Source organism: Lissotriton vulgaris, chromosome 11 (genome assembly GCF_964263255.1).
Source record: "Lissotriton vulgaris chromosome 11, aLisVul1.2, whole genome shotgun sequence".
Lineage (NCBI taxonomy): Eukaryota > Metazoa > Chordata > Amphibia > Caudata > Salamandridae > Lissotriton > Lissotriton vulgaris.
Window position 1 is genome coordinate 574,669,926 of NC_141699.1, and position 12,862 is coordinate 574,682,787.

A 12,862-nucleotide genomic window follows, 5' to 3' on the forward strand; every position below is an offset into this window, starting at 1 on the left:
CTGGTGCTTCATTGTCCAAACTAGAAGACAAGCGGGCCTACTGGCGGTGGGTCGACGCCCAGGAATCTAAAGCGGATAACTTGGGCAGGCTCACCGATAAGTTTCGACTGCACAAAACTGTTCCCTTACTTGAACCCTACATGGACTTTATTAGAAAACCCAAAGATAGGGCATTATATGTACAGTTTAGAATTGGAACCCTACCAGTCCGTGAACGCACCTCTAAATGGAAACCCCCTTACCAGACGCCTGCCACCTGCTACCTGCCCGCACTGCAGCACCGAACTGGAAACTATCCCACATGTTTTCTTTGTCTGCAGTGCCTACAATAAGCCCAGATCCAAGTGGTTAAAACCTGTATGTCTTCTTCTTGAGACCAGAGGATATGCCCCAGCTTTAAGAATTTTGCAATCTGATCCTAACACAGTACTGGCGTGTGGGGTAGCCAAATTCCTTAGTTGGGTGTGAGTGATCAGATGTAAAGCTATGTGACGAACCCTCTTCCAGGCAATCCTTGGCTTCTTATTTCTTTTAAACTCAAAGCTGTAAATTGCTTAATACTGTTTTAAACTGTCTTCTTAACTATTTATTGAGTGTTTTTTAACAATATGAATTGAATTTTATTTGTCATGTGCTTTTAAGATATTATTATATCGAAATAAAGCTTTGTACTATATATCACAAATTTACAAGGAAAATAAACAGTGCTCAATGGAAAATTCAAAATAATTGAAATTCTTATCAGATAATGATTTTTCACAAACATCATACCATTGGATTTAACTCATATCTTTCGACTAGGGGTGAGCATTTGAAAAGATTCAGCACTCCGCCCATCATCTTACTAAGTTCACCCTAAGTGGGAAGGGTGTGCCCAGATGTCTGTGCCACTGGATTCAAGATAGCCTGGCTGATATGGTGTGATATCCCAAAACCGGTCCCAGAATGCTTGTTCCAGGACCAGAAAGAACCTGGTCTGCAGTTCGGGCTGGACGGTTTCCATTGGCAGCTCGGTCAAGACTGATTTGAATATGGAGGGGTCCAAACTTGGGTGGCATGGTGAGCATAAGAACGTTGGATTTAACCCAGATCTTTTGACTGGGGGTTAGTGTTTGGAAAGTTTCAGCACTCTGTCCATCATTTAGTTGTGTTTTCCTCATTATTGCCATCATTATTTTTTCAGATTTTTGTTCTTTCTGCTCTAAACTTTGTCTGTCCTGATTATGACCCAGTAAATTGTAAGGGTTGTAACGCCATCAACACATCATTGACAAATTGGGGAAGAAACGCTGACTGTGATAGGTTCCATCCTGTGTGCACTACTTAATTGAATTTAAGACCATCTGTTGTTTTGTACACTGTATATTGATTTTATGTATTTGTTTAGTGTGATATGTTGAGCACAAATTGTTTGTTTGTATATTGTATTGTGATATTAGGTTTGTGTAGAATCATTTTCCAATAAGAATTTCAATTGCTTCTAACTTTCTGGTGGACGCTCTTATTTTCATTGTAAATTTGTGATATATAGGTACATTATCTCCTGGAACTGCTATGAATTCCATATGATTAGACTGCCCCTGGTTCTGGGTCAAAAGGGCTGACCCTCTTGTGGCTAACCTACTTTTGTTTAGAATCACATACTTTTTCCGGGAACTTCCAGCTGTTCTTATTGTCAGGAGCTACATCTCCCCCCAATGTATTTAAAAATGTGCTATGGCTCAACAATATTATCATTATAACTGGAAACATGCATTCCCTCCAGGTGCAGGTCAAGTAGTGACTTTGATATTCCAGGTGTAGCAGGTGGAGGGACTGGGAGGACAGTGTTTTGACGCTGTGTGAACACGTCGCAAAATGTACATGTCGCAAAAAGTTTCTGAGGTTGCTCTGTTCTTGGTCTGCGCTGTGTTAATGTGTCCATTGTGAGTCCACGGTCATATCTTTCACATTACCATGTGGGGCATCAGATCCAGGATTCAAGGAGGTCTGAGGTTGCTTTCAGACTCCAATTTACTGATGTATAAGCCCCAGATGGTCCCGATCGGTAACCCCCTCAATTGGGCAAACGTGAGGACATCTATTTACGCATTAGTGCACTTGAGCAAATGGTGCAACCAGCACTTGATATTAGGTGCGGGACTGACTTTCCATGTCATGGCAATGCGATGTTTGAACAGTACAAACGCTAAATCCAAAAACCTATATAGATATTCATCAGTTTTGGGTCTGGGCATTAAGTGCAGCAGGCATATTTCCGGTGCTAGGGTGATGATGCAAAGCTATGCCGGTACTATCTAAATGCAGATGCTAGAATGTGAACGCTCTTTGAGTGTGGCTCATCCTCCAGCCACCAAGAGACTCCAAGCTGCCTCTTCAAGATGGAACCTAAATGAGTAGAATAAAGGTGAAGGGGCAGAAGAGGAAGGGCTAAGTTAAAGAAAGAGTGAGGAAAGTGGATGAGGAGCAATAACAAATAAAGAGAATCACTATAAATAGGGTGGTAGGGCTGGGGAAATGAGAGTGAGACAAGAGTGAAAGAGAAATAATGATGGACGTCAATTAACCAAAATGTCTGGGGTAGCAGAAGTGACATTACATGTCCTTTGATCTTCCTTTTCACTCAGGCACACTTAGACATAAACACACATTCACACATACACAGGGCTTTAAGTGGGATGAAAAAACTGGGGGTCTCATTAAGGGGTGTGGCCAGTGTAATTAATGGCGGGGTTTAAAACACGTAAGCTGGCCACGAATTGTCTGAAACTCAATTCAGAAAAAACTGAAGTGGTCATCTTCGGTCACCTCTCCCCGGGCTGGTCACCTGTCTGGTGGCCACCATCTTTCGGTCCCCCGCCCAGTCCAGCTAGCAGAGTGAGAAATCTAGGCGTCATCTTCGATGCTGGCCTCAATTTTATGGCACATGCGAATAAAACTGCGGCTTCAGCTCATATGAAATTGAGAATGATTAGGAAAATACTACCTTTCCTACCGAACACGGCCGGGAAAACACTGGTCAGCTCACTAGTCCTGTCCTCCTTGGACTATTGTAACGCTCTATTCTTAAATGCCCAAGTCCGAGTGACAAATAAGATGCAGTCAATCCAAAATGCAGCCGCACGAATGCTGGCTGGGATCCCCAAGTTCGCACCAGTTACAAACATCATTAGGGATCTCCATTGGCTCCCGATACGCAGCCGTATCAAATTCAAATCGCTGTGTATTGTTTACAAGTCACTCAATAATCAAGGTCCCCACTTTCTCAAACAGAATCTTCTCCATCATGTCCCAACCCGATCTCTTCGTTCCTCTATTCAGAACTTCTTGGCTGTGCCTTGCACTAGAACAGTCACCTGGGGCGACAGGCGTTTCCTGGTTGCCGCCCCTAGACTCTGGAACACCCTTCCTGCACATATCCGAGCAAGTCCCTCCCTGTTCACATTCCGCAAACAGCTAAAGACGTGGTTATTTGACCAATAGCCTTGTATATCTTCTTTACCCCAGTTGCTGATCCATCACTTAACTAGCGCCGAGACGCCCACGGGTATTCGCCGCGCTCTACAAATGTCAATAAATAAATAAATAAATAAATAAGCTAAACATCTGTGCTCGGTTTAGTGTGCAGCCTGACTTGTATTTTGCTGTTTCTGTCATTGCATCCAGATATATGATATTACAAGTAACATCAACCTACAACAAGTCAGGACTATTGGCTTTGACAATGGTTGTTAGTTGCATAAGATAAATAAGCAGCAACTATGGCTTGTATATCATATTGAAAAAGCTTCCACTTAAAGCCAAGGTGACACCACGACAATGTTGCTGCTCCAGAGTTTCAAAAAGAGAAGGGAAAGCCAGAGAGAAAATAACTCTATGTAAAGGATTTACCTTCCCCTACAGCACTCGCCTGGCATGACGTCATGCCGTAACTTCTCCACTAGTGAGAAGTGAGCAGTGTGAGCACACGCACATGATGTGAGAGACCTGTTTCGAGGCCATCTTTAAATACCTGCCGGTGTTCAGCACCATGAGACCTGGCCCACTTAACCGCATCGATGCTGATGACGGAACTGCTCCGTCATCAGCCGCGGTGGCGCTGTGCTGATGACGGAGCGGTTCTGTCATGGCCCGCCCGACGCGCCTGCGCGGCGCGGATTCCACGCCTGCGCTGGGCATTCTATTGATCGGGCGGGGCCATGACGGAACCGCTCCGTCATCAGCACAGCTCACTCGAGGCTGGTGAGGGAGCTGTTCCGCCACCAGCGTGTGAGCGCCGCGCGGCCCCCGCCCCCTTAGAACTGCGGCGAAATAGCCACCGCAGCGAAGGGGTTAAAGACCTGCACATACAAACACTCTTTCTCACACATAAACACACTCTCACCGGCAAGAACGCACACTACATACATTTAAAAGCATCTTTTACATACCTAGGCTGCAAGGGAATGTCACATTCCAACTAAATGTACTCCATTTTTTAAAAATCTAATAGTGAATAATGGAATTGTAGAGATGCAAGAGAAAAGTGGATGGGAAAATCTTATATCAAGCAAGAGAAAAATGCGAAGAAAGATGAGCAGGATGCTTAGAAAAAATGCCCCGTTTTCAGAGAAGAGAGAGAGAAAAAACCGAACGGTTTGGCATAGGCGATGGAGAAAAGAGCAAAAGAGTGGGTTAAGGAGGAAAGAGCTAAAGAGTGGGTTAAGGAGAGGAAGGAAGCGAAGACAGGCTGGAAGAGAGGACACTTTTCAAGAGCGATGTTTGGAAGTGAGAGACAGCCAGAGGGAGATAATGCATTGAGAAGAAATGAGATAGAAAAGAAAAATGTGCCAGCGAGTGTAGACAGAGGTGAAGTATAAGTGCAGAAAGAGATGGTAACTGAAAAGATAATATACTGAGAGCGAGAGGTGGGGGTTAGGGAAAAAAGAGACTAGGAAGTAGGAGAGCGCGCGATTTTCACGTTTGCTTTGGAAGCAGAGATACAATTAACTGGATAACAAAACAGCAGGGTCCCCGCTCCTCGCTGCTTTGCCTGCTGTGAAATGAGAAGTGATATTTGCTGACGGTTCGGGCGGGCGTGGGAGGGAGGGGGGACTCGTTTCCCTGGCATCTCTTCCCGCACACCGCTTTCCTCGGAGCAGCCCTGAAATCTGCAGGCTTGGCACATTCATTTACCTGGAAAAGCACGCGTTGCCTAATTTTACTGCCTCTGTTAATTATGTCGTTTTGCATGCGTGCCAAGCTTCAAAGGATTAGGGCGCGAGCAAACTCACGCATGGAAACCGGAAGCGTATCACCCCAACAGCAGTGAAAGGGTCCATGGCATCTTATGCCCATGTCCTGAGCAGACATGCCATAATACCCACCCTCTCCCAGCCCCGCCACCTAAATCTCTGTGATTAACTTCTTTTTGGCAAGTGTTTTAATTCGGTTCATGTAATAGCGGAGTGCGGCAGGGTTGCATCCTAGGGCCTTTTTTATTTTCCCTTTACATTAACAATCTAAATAGTGAACTATGCAAATTAGGAGTAGACTCCCCGCAAGTAGGCACCCGCCCAGTCCCTGTCCTGCTTTACGCGGACGATGCGGTATTGTTAGCCCGAACACCGAGGGGGCTACAGAGGCTGATCGATGGATTCGTCAGTTTCATGAACACCCTTGATTTATCTGCTAATCTGGACAAATCCTATGTCATGCTTGCGGGGGCCAGACCTGCCAAGAAATTCTCCTACAAGGTGGGTACCCACAAAATAGGAAAGGTTCAGTCCTTCGCCCATTTAGGTTTATTATTTGATGGGTTGTTAAAATTCAGACTTCTTGTGGAAAAACACTGCTCTAAACTGGTGGCCTCAACCGGGGCTATAATGAGCTATGGTCGCAGGTTGGGCAGATGGTCTCCGGGGCAGGTTATGAACTTGTACAGATCAATTTGCTGCGCCAAAACAGCCTACCGGGCAGAAGTCTGGGGCTTTGTAAACATCCAACAGATACAGGCGGAGGAAAATAGATTCTTCAGAAGGATTCTTAAAGTCCCATATAGTACTCCTGCCTATATCATACACGAAGAACTTGAACGTGAAGATTTGGTCTAACCTCAGGCTGACCTCCGCAGACAAATTATCACAGATTGTCTGAAAAGGGACAAAGGAAGATGTATCCCCTGGTTAAAACAAGTAAAGGGCATATTAGAGGGCATCGGTTGCAATAACCTTTTCACTAATCCCGAAACAATCACATCTCAGGACAAAACGAGAGTTAAGAAGTTGTATGGGGAATGGATAACTCTAAGTAGGGAGACTACTGAAGAAAGTAAACCCACAGTCGCTGCTCATAGTCTTCTGAAAAGCGAGAGTGGAATGGAACCCTACCTCTCACTGACCCACAACGCACAGGACAGATTTTTTATGACTCGTTTTAGGTTCAACCTTTTACATCATTTACTGGCGGACACTCCAGGTTTTACATTAAAGGTTGAGCAGAAGGGTACCTGCAGCAATAGGTCTCCGCAGGATACCCTTCACTTTGTTTTATTATGTCCTTTTTATAGTCTTCCTAGGCGTAAATACCTTGTGGGAATCTTGAAAAGAGTAAAGTTCAAACATGCCAAGGTAGCTTTAGTGTTCCTGCAAAAGGCCAACGATGCATATACCTTGTTTTGTATCATAAATTTTATCAAAATGGCGGCCAGGATTAGGAATTCGCGTGGGAGGAGCTGATTGTTATGATTGTTATGCCTGTTAATCAAGTCACCCCTGAAAGATGAAATGTTATGTATTGAACAGTTTTTAATGTTTTTTAACTGTTTTTAGGTACTTTTATGGTATTTTCTAAATGCCGAATAAAGGAATTTGATTGATTGATTGATTGATAATTCGGTTCATTATTTTGTAGTGCATTGGCGGCAGCTGAAGAGCACCAAGACTGCATCTCCCAAAATGCACCAATTTGATGAAGGAAAGAACTGAAAACTTGACTAATGCAAAGAGAATCATGTAACATGCTTGCTTTTTAAAAAAAAAAAATCTTTTCTGCAATCTTAATAATAAAATTGCATGGGAGACAGTGTCCCTGTTCCTTACATAAACAAGCATTGACATATAAAGAATTTTATTTGTGTAGTGAAAGATTTTAGCTGGCATACAAAGTGCACTTCATATTCCCCTCCCATCTCCCCTCGCATAAAAACACCTGAATCAGTATTTGGTCTTCACAGTGTAGACTTTTTTAACTTCAGATACTGCCAATTACTCCATTGGCCTCACTTCCATTATTCTCGTGACCATTCTTTATTCTTGCTTTATTTATAAACCACAACACGCAAATAAGATATCAGGGTTATACGTTTCCATTGTATTTACAATTGTCTCTCCACAGGTCCTTTTGCTTTGCCTTGGGGCTGTGCCAGCAGGCCACAACCAAGATACCCTGCTCTCCTTATGCTGACCGCCCCTGGCCAACAGAGCAGCAGGTAGATAATTTGCCACTGTTTGTGACAAGCGCCGACTTCCTGGGTAGAGGCAGAGAGTCCAGTGCCACAAGCAGGTCAGCCCTCTCTCCTGCCAGCCCGGAGCCCCCAATAAACTGCAAGCCCTGTTCTGGGTCCAAGCAGCCACCAACAAATGGAGTCCCTGTCATTTCTCTTGCCCAGGACCCCGCCACAGGGCAAGACGCTCACTGGCGGACTCAACCTCCCCCGACTGCACCTTTCAGTTCCTCAGCAAGGGCCCCCAAAACAGTCTGAATAAACAACTCCAAACCCACGTTGGACAGGTGTACCCCATCTGGTGCATACAGCTCTGCCCTTGACACTTGTATTACTTGTGCCTGATGGTACGAATGCTGGACTTCTTTAAAATTTCGGCCACTGATTGGTTCAATCTCCTTACTGATTTATAAACTGCCTTCGGCGGCGCCCCTTCAACCAAACTTGACGCTGTATCACCTCGGACCCTAGTATTTTTGTGTTAGGCAACATGTTCTTAACCACAGACAAAACGGAGAACAGTGCCTCCTTTACGCCCCTCCTTCCCTCTGGGATCATATCATTGCCACCCAAATGAATCACTAGTATATCGGGAACAGGCATTCCCTTGGCCATGGTGCCCTGTAGATCGGTTGGCACCTCTGCTAAACGCTGTCCACCTACCCCCACCCAATGGTGGTCGATCCCCTTTGCACTCTGTATTCTGTCCTCCCTCGAATTCCTGAAGAAGTGCCCTGATCTGCGAATAAACGAATGGCCACACCATCATATCTGGGCCCTCTGGCGCGGTACACCCAGATCAAATTTGGAAATGGATACGATCAGCGAAGCCGGGACAAGTGGAGAAGAGCTGACTGACGAATCATGCTAACTGGGGGCGTACGTATCGCTCAAAACATGTTGACTTCCAATGACCCACTCTTTTAATGGTTTCCTCTGGGAGGCCTAGGGCTGCTGCTGTCGTGGCAGCACCAATGCAGGACGAATGGGATGTAAAATGAGTTGTTTCCACCACCAAACTTTCCAGAGCACCCTTACATATCCTAGTGAACTGAAGTCTGGTGAGGGGGATGCCATCCGCATGCAGTAATACCCTGCTGTCACCTCCCCCCGGTCTAATCTCCCAAAAAATCTTTGCCAAGCTTACCGGGCAACAGGTGGCCCCTGCAACTGAACCTAGCTGAACCCAAGTTCCCTTACCCATCGGGTCGGTCTTGGATCTCCGCACTCTGACCTGAAGGGATTCCCTGGTCAGGATTACATCCTACCAACATATGCCTCTTTCCTTGTCTGATTTTGACGCTGGTAACAATTCTGAAATCCTAAATGCCCCAAAAACGCTAATGAGTATGCCAATCTTAGCAACCCGTCTTGTAAGGGGTAAAACAGATTCTGGGCAATATTTCCAAGATACTTGTAAGTCTGCCAGAATATATGGGCCTCCTACCGTCCTTTACTCCTGGTGCTAAGCACTCCCAACATCTCATTTCTCTTTTCACCCTTGGGTCTTTTGTGGGGTCCGCCACCCCCCCTAGACCCGCATAGAATGCTATTGCTGCAAATTGTCTCCTCACCATAGCTAGTGATCTACCGCTCCCTTTCTGGTGAACTATGAACTCCAGGACACCCTATGGTGAAAACCCCTTTACTGTACCTGACCCCCTTAGGATGATCAGGTATGATTGTCACAACCTCACATACATACCCTTTGTTTTTCGGGGCCAATGACGCCGTTATCAACTCCGGGGCCGTGGGGCACCAAGTTTCCATAGTCCCACCGGGAAGGTCATCATCTGTTTGTCTGCTTGCGGCCATCGGGTGTGAAACTCTGCCAACTTAAAACGGAACAAGGGGTCAGCAACTGCGTTGTACCCCCCCGGCACATATTTGGCAGTAAAGTGCACATTGCGCTGCAAGCATCGCAAGACTAATTCCTTCAATAAACGCAAAACCCAGGTGCATTTCACCCTCTGATTGTTAATCGCCATCACTACTGACATGCTATCCGACCAAAATACTATATGCCTGTTTTTCAGGATGTCGCCCACAAATGTAATGTCACAATAATTGGGAACAGCTCTAAAAAGGTCATATTGTGGGGGAGTCCTGACCAATGTTCCCTCTAATTTTTTTCCTCTGTGTGCGGCAGTGGAGGGTCTCTGTGCGCTGCAACCATGGCTATGTGCGCCAGGAACCGACCCTCGCTTGTCTGCGGCGACAAATGCCACTCATTTTTGGTGCTCTCCTGCCCTCTGTCCCACTCGTTTTTGGTGCCCTTCTGCCCTCTGTCCCACTCGTTTTTTGTGCCGTAATGCCCTCTGTTCGACTCGTTTTTTGTGCCCTTCTGCCCTCTGTCCCATCATTTTTGGTGCCCTTCTGCCCTCTGCCCCACTCGTTTTTAGTGCCCTTCTGACCTCTGTCCCACTCGTTTTTGGTGCCCTTCTGCCCTCTGTCCCACTCGTTGTTGTGCCTTTATGCCCTCTTGCCCTCTGTCCTATCGTTTTTGGTGCCCTTCTGCCCTCTGCCCCACTCGTTTTGGTGCCTTTCTGCTCCCTGCTCCCTGGTGTCCGTCCCTCCTCCCTGGTGTCTGTCCCTGCTCCACGGTGTCCGTCCCTGCTCCACTGTGTCTGTCCCTGCTCCATGGTGTCTGTCCCTGCTCCATGGTGTCTGTCCCTGCTCCACGGTGTCCGTCCCTGCTCCCCGGTGTCTGTCCCTGCTCCCCGGTGTCTGTCCCTGCTCCCCGGTGTCTCTTCCTGCTCCCTGATGTCTGTCCCTGCTCCCTGATGTCTGTCCCTGCTCCACGGTGTCTGTTCCTGCTCCACGGTGTCTGTTCCTGCTCCCTGGTGTCCGTCCCTCCTCCCTGGTGTCCGTCCCTGCTCCACTGTGTCTGTCCCTGCTCCCCGGTGTCTGTCCCTGCTCCCCGGTGTCTGTCCCTGCTCCCCGGTGTCTGTCCCTGCTCGCTGGTTTCTGTCCCTGCTCCACAGTGTCTGTCCCTGCTCCCCGGTGTCTGTCCCTGCTCCCTGGTGTCCGTCCCTGATGTCTGTCCCTGCTCCCCAGTGTCTGTCCCTGCTCCCCGGTGTCTGTCCCTGCTCCCTGGTGTCTGTCCCTGCTCCCTGATATCTGTTCCTGCTCCCTGATGTCTGTTCCCGTCTTGGTGTCTGTCCCTGCTCCCCGGTGTCCGTCCCTGGTGTCTGTCCCTACTCCCCGGTGTCTGTCCCTGCTCCCCGGTGTCCGTCCCTGGTGTCTGTCCCTACTCCCTGTTGTCTGTCCCTGCTCCCTGGTGTCTGTCCCTGTCCCTGGTGTCTGTCCCTGCTCCCTGGTGTCTGTCCCTGCTCCCTGGTGTCTGTCCCTGATCCCTGGTGTCTGTCCCTGCTCCCCGGTGTCTGTCCCTGCTCCCCGGTGTCTGTCCCTGCTCCCCGGTGTCTGTCCCTGCTCCCCGGTGTCTCTTCCTGCTCCCTGATGTCTGTCCCTGCTCCCTGATGTCTGTCCCTGCTCCACGGTGTCTGTCCCTGCTCCCTGGTGTCCGTCCCTCCTCCCTGGTGTCCGTCCCTGCTCCACTGTGTCTGTCCCTGCTCCCCAGTGTCTGTCCCTGCTCGCTGGTGTCTGTCCCTGCTCCCCGGTGTCTGTCCCTGCTCGCTGGTGTCTGTCCCTGCTCCACAGTGTCTGTCCCTGCTCCCCGGTGTCTGTCCCTGCTCCCTGGTGTCCGTCCCTGATGTCTGTCCCTGCTCCCCAGTGTCTGTCCCTGCTCCCCGGTGTCTGTCCCTGCTCCCTGGTGTCTGTCCCTGCTCCCTGATATCTGTTCCTGCTCCCTGATGTCTGTTCCCGCCCTGGTGTCTGTCCCTGCTCCCCGGTGTCCGCCCCTGGTGTCTGTCCCTACTCCCCGGTGTCTGTCCCTGCTCCCTGGTGTCCGTCCCTGGTGTCTGTCCCTACTCCCTGTTGTCTGTCCCTGCTCCCTGGTGTCTGTCCCTGTCCCTGGTGTCTGTCCCTGCTCCCTGGTGTCTGTTCCTGTCCCTGGTGTCTGTCCCTGATCCCTGGTGTCTGTCCCTGATCCCTGGTGTCTGTCCCTGCTCCCCGGTGTCTGTCCCTGCTCCCCGGTGTCTGTCCCTGCTCCCTGGTGTCTGTCCCTGCTCCCTGGTGTCTGTTCCTGCTCCCTGATTTCTGTCCCTGCTCCATGGTGTCTGTCCCTGCTACCTGGTGTCCGTCCCTGCTCCCTGGTGTCCGTCCCTGCTCCCTGGTGTCTGTCCCTGCTCCCTGATGTCTGTCCCTGCTCCCCGGTGTCTGTCCCTGCTCCCTGATGTCTGTCCCTGCTCCCCGATGTCTGTCCCTGCTCCCTGATGTCTGTCCCTGCTCCACTGTGTCTGTCCCTGCTCCACGGTGTCTGTCCCTGCTCCCTGGTGTCCGTCCCTCCTCCCTGGTGTCCGTCCCTGCTCCACTGTGTCTGTCCCTGCTCCCCGGTGTCTGTCCCTGCTCGCTGGTCTCCGTCCCTGGTGTCAGTTCCTACTCCCTGGTGTCCGTCCCTGCTCCACTGTCTGTCCCTGCTCCATGGTGTCTGTCCCTGCTCCCTGGTGTCCGTCCCTGCTCCCTGGTGTCTGTCCCTGCTCTCTGGTGTCTGTCCCTGCTCCCTGGTGTCTGTTCCTGCTCCCTGGTATCTGTCCCTGCTCCCCGGTGTCTGTCCCTGCTCCCTGGTGTCTGTCCCTGCTCCCTGGTGTCTGTTCCTGCTCCCTGGTGTCTGTTCCTGCTCCCTGATGTCTGTCCCTGCTCCCTGGTGTCTGTCCCTGCTCCCTGGTGTCTGTCCCTGCTCCCTGGTGTCTGTCCCTGCTCCCTGGTGTGTGTCCCTGCTCCCTGATGTCTGTCCCTGCTCCCTGGTGTCTTTCCCTGCTCCCTGGTGTCTGTCCCTGCTCCCCGGTGTCTGTCCCTGCTCCCCGGTGTCTGTCCCTGCTCCCCGGTGTCTGTCCCTGCTCCCTGGTGTCTGTTCCTGCTCCCTGGTGTCTGTTCCTATCCCTGGTGTCTGTCCCTGATCCCTGGTGTCTGTCCCTGCTCCCCGGTGTCTGTCCCTGCTCCCTGGTGTCTGTCCCTGCTCCCTGGTGTCTGTTCCTGCTCCCTGATTTCTGTCCCTGCTCCCTGGTGTCTGTCCCTGCTCCCTGGTGTCCGTCCCTGGTGTCCGTCCCTGCTCCCTGGTGTCTGTCCCTGCTCCCCGGTGTCTGTCCCTGCTCCCTGATGTCTGTCCCTGCTCCCTGATGTCTGTCCCTGCTCCCTGATGTCTGTCCCTGCTCCCTGGTGTCTGTCCCTGCTCCCTGGTGTCTGTCCCTGTTCCACAGTGTCTGTCCCTACTCCCTGGTGTCTGTCCCTGCTCCCTGGTGTCTGTCCCTGGTTTTAGTT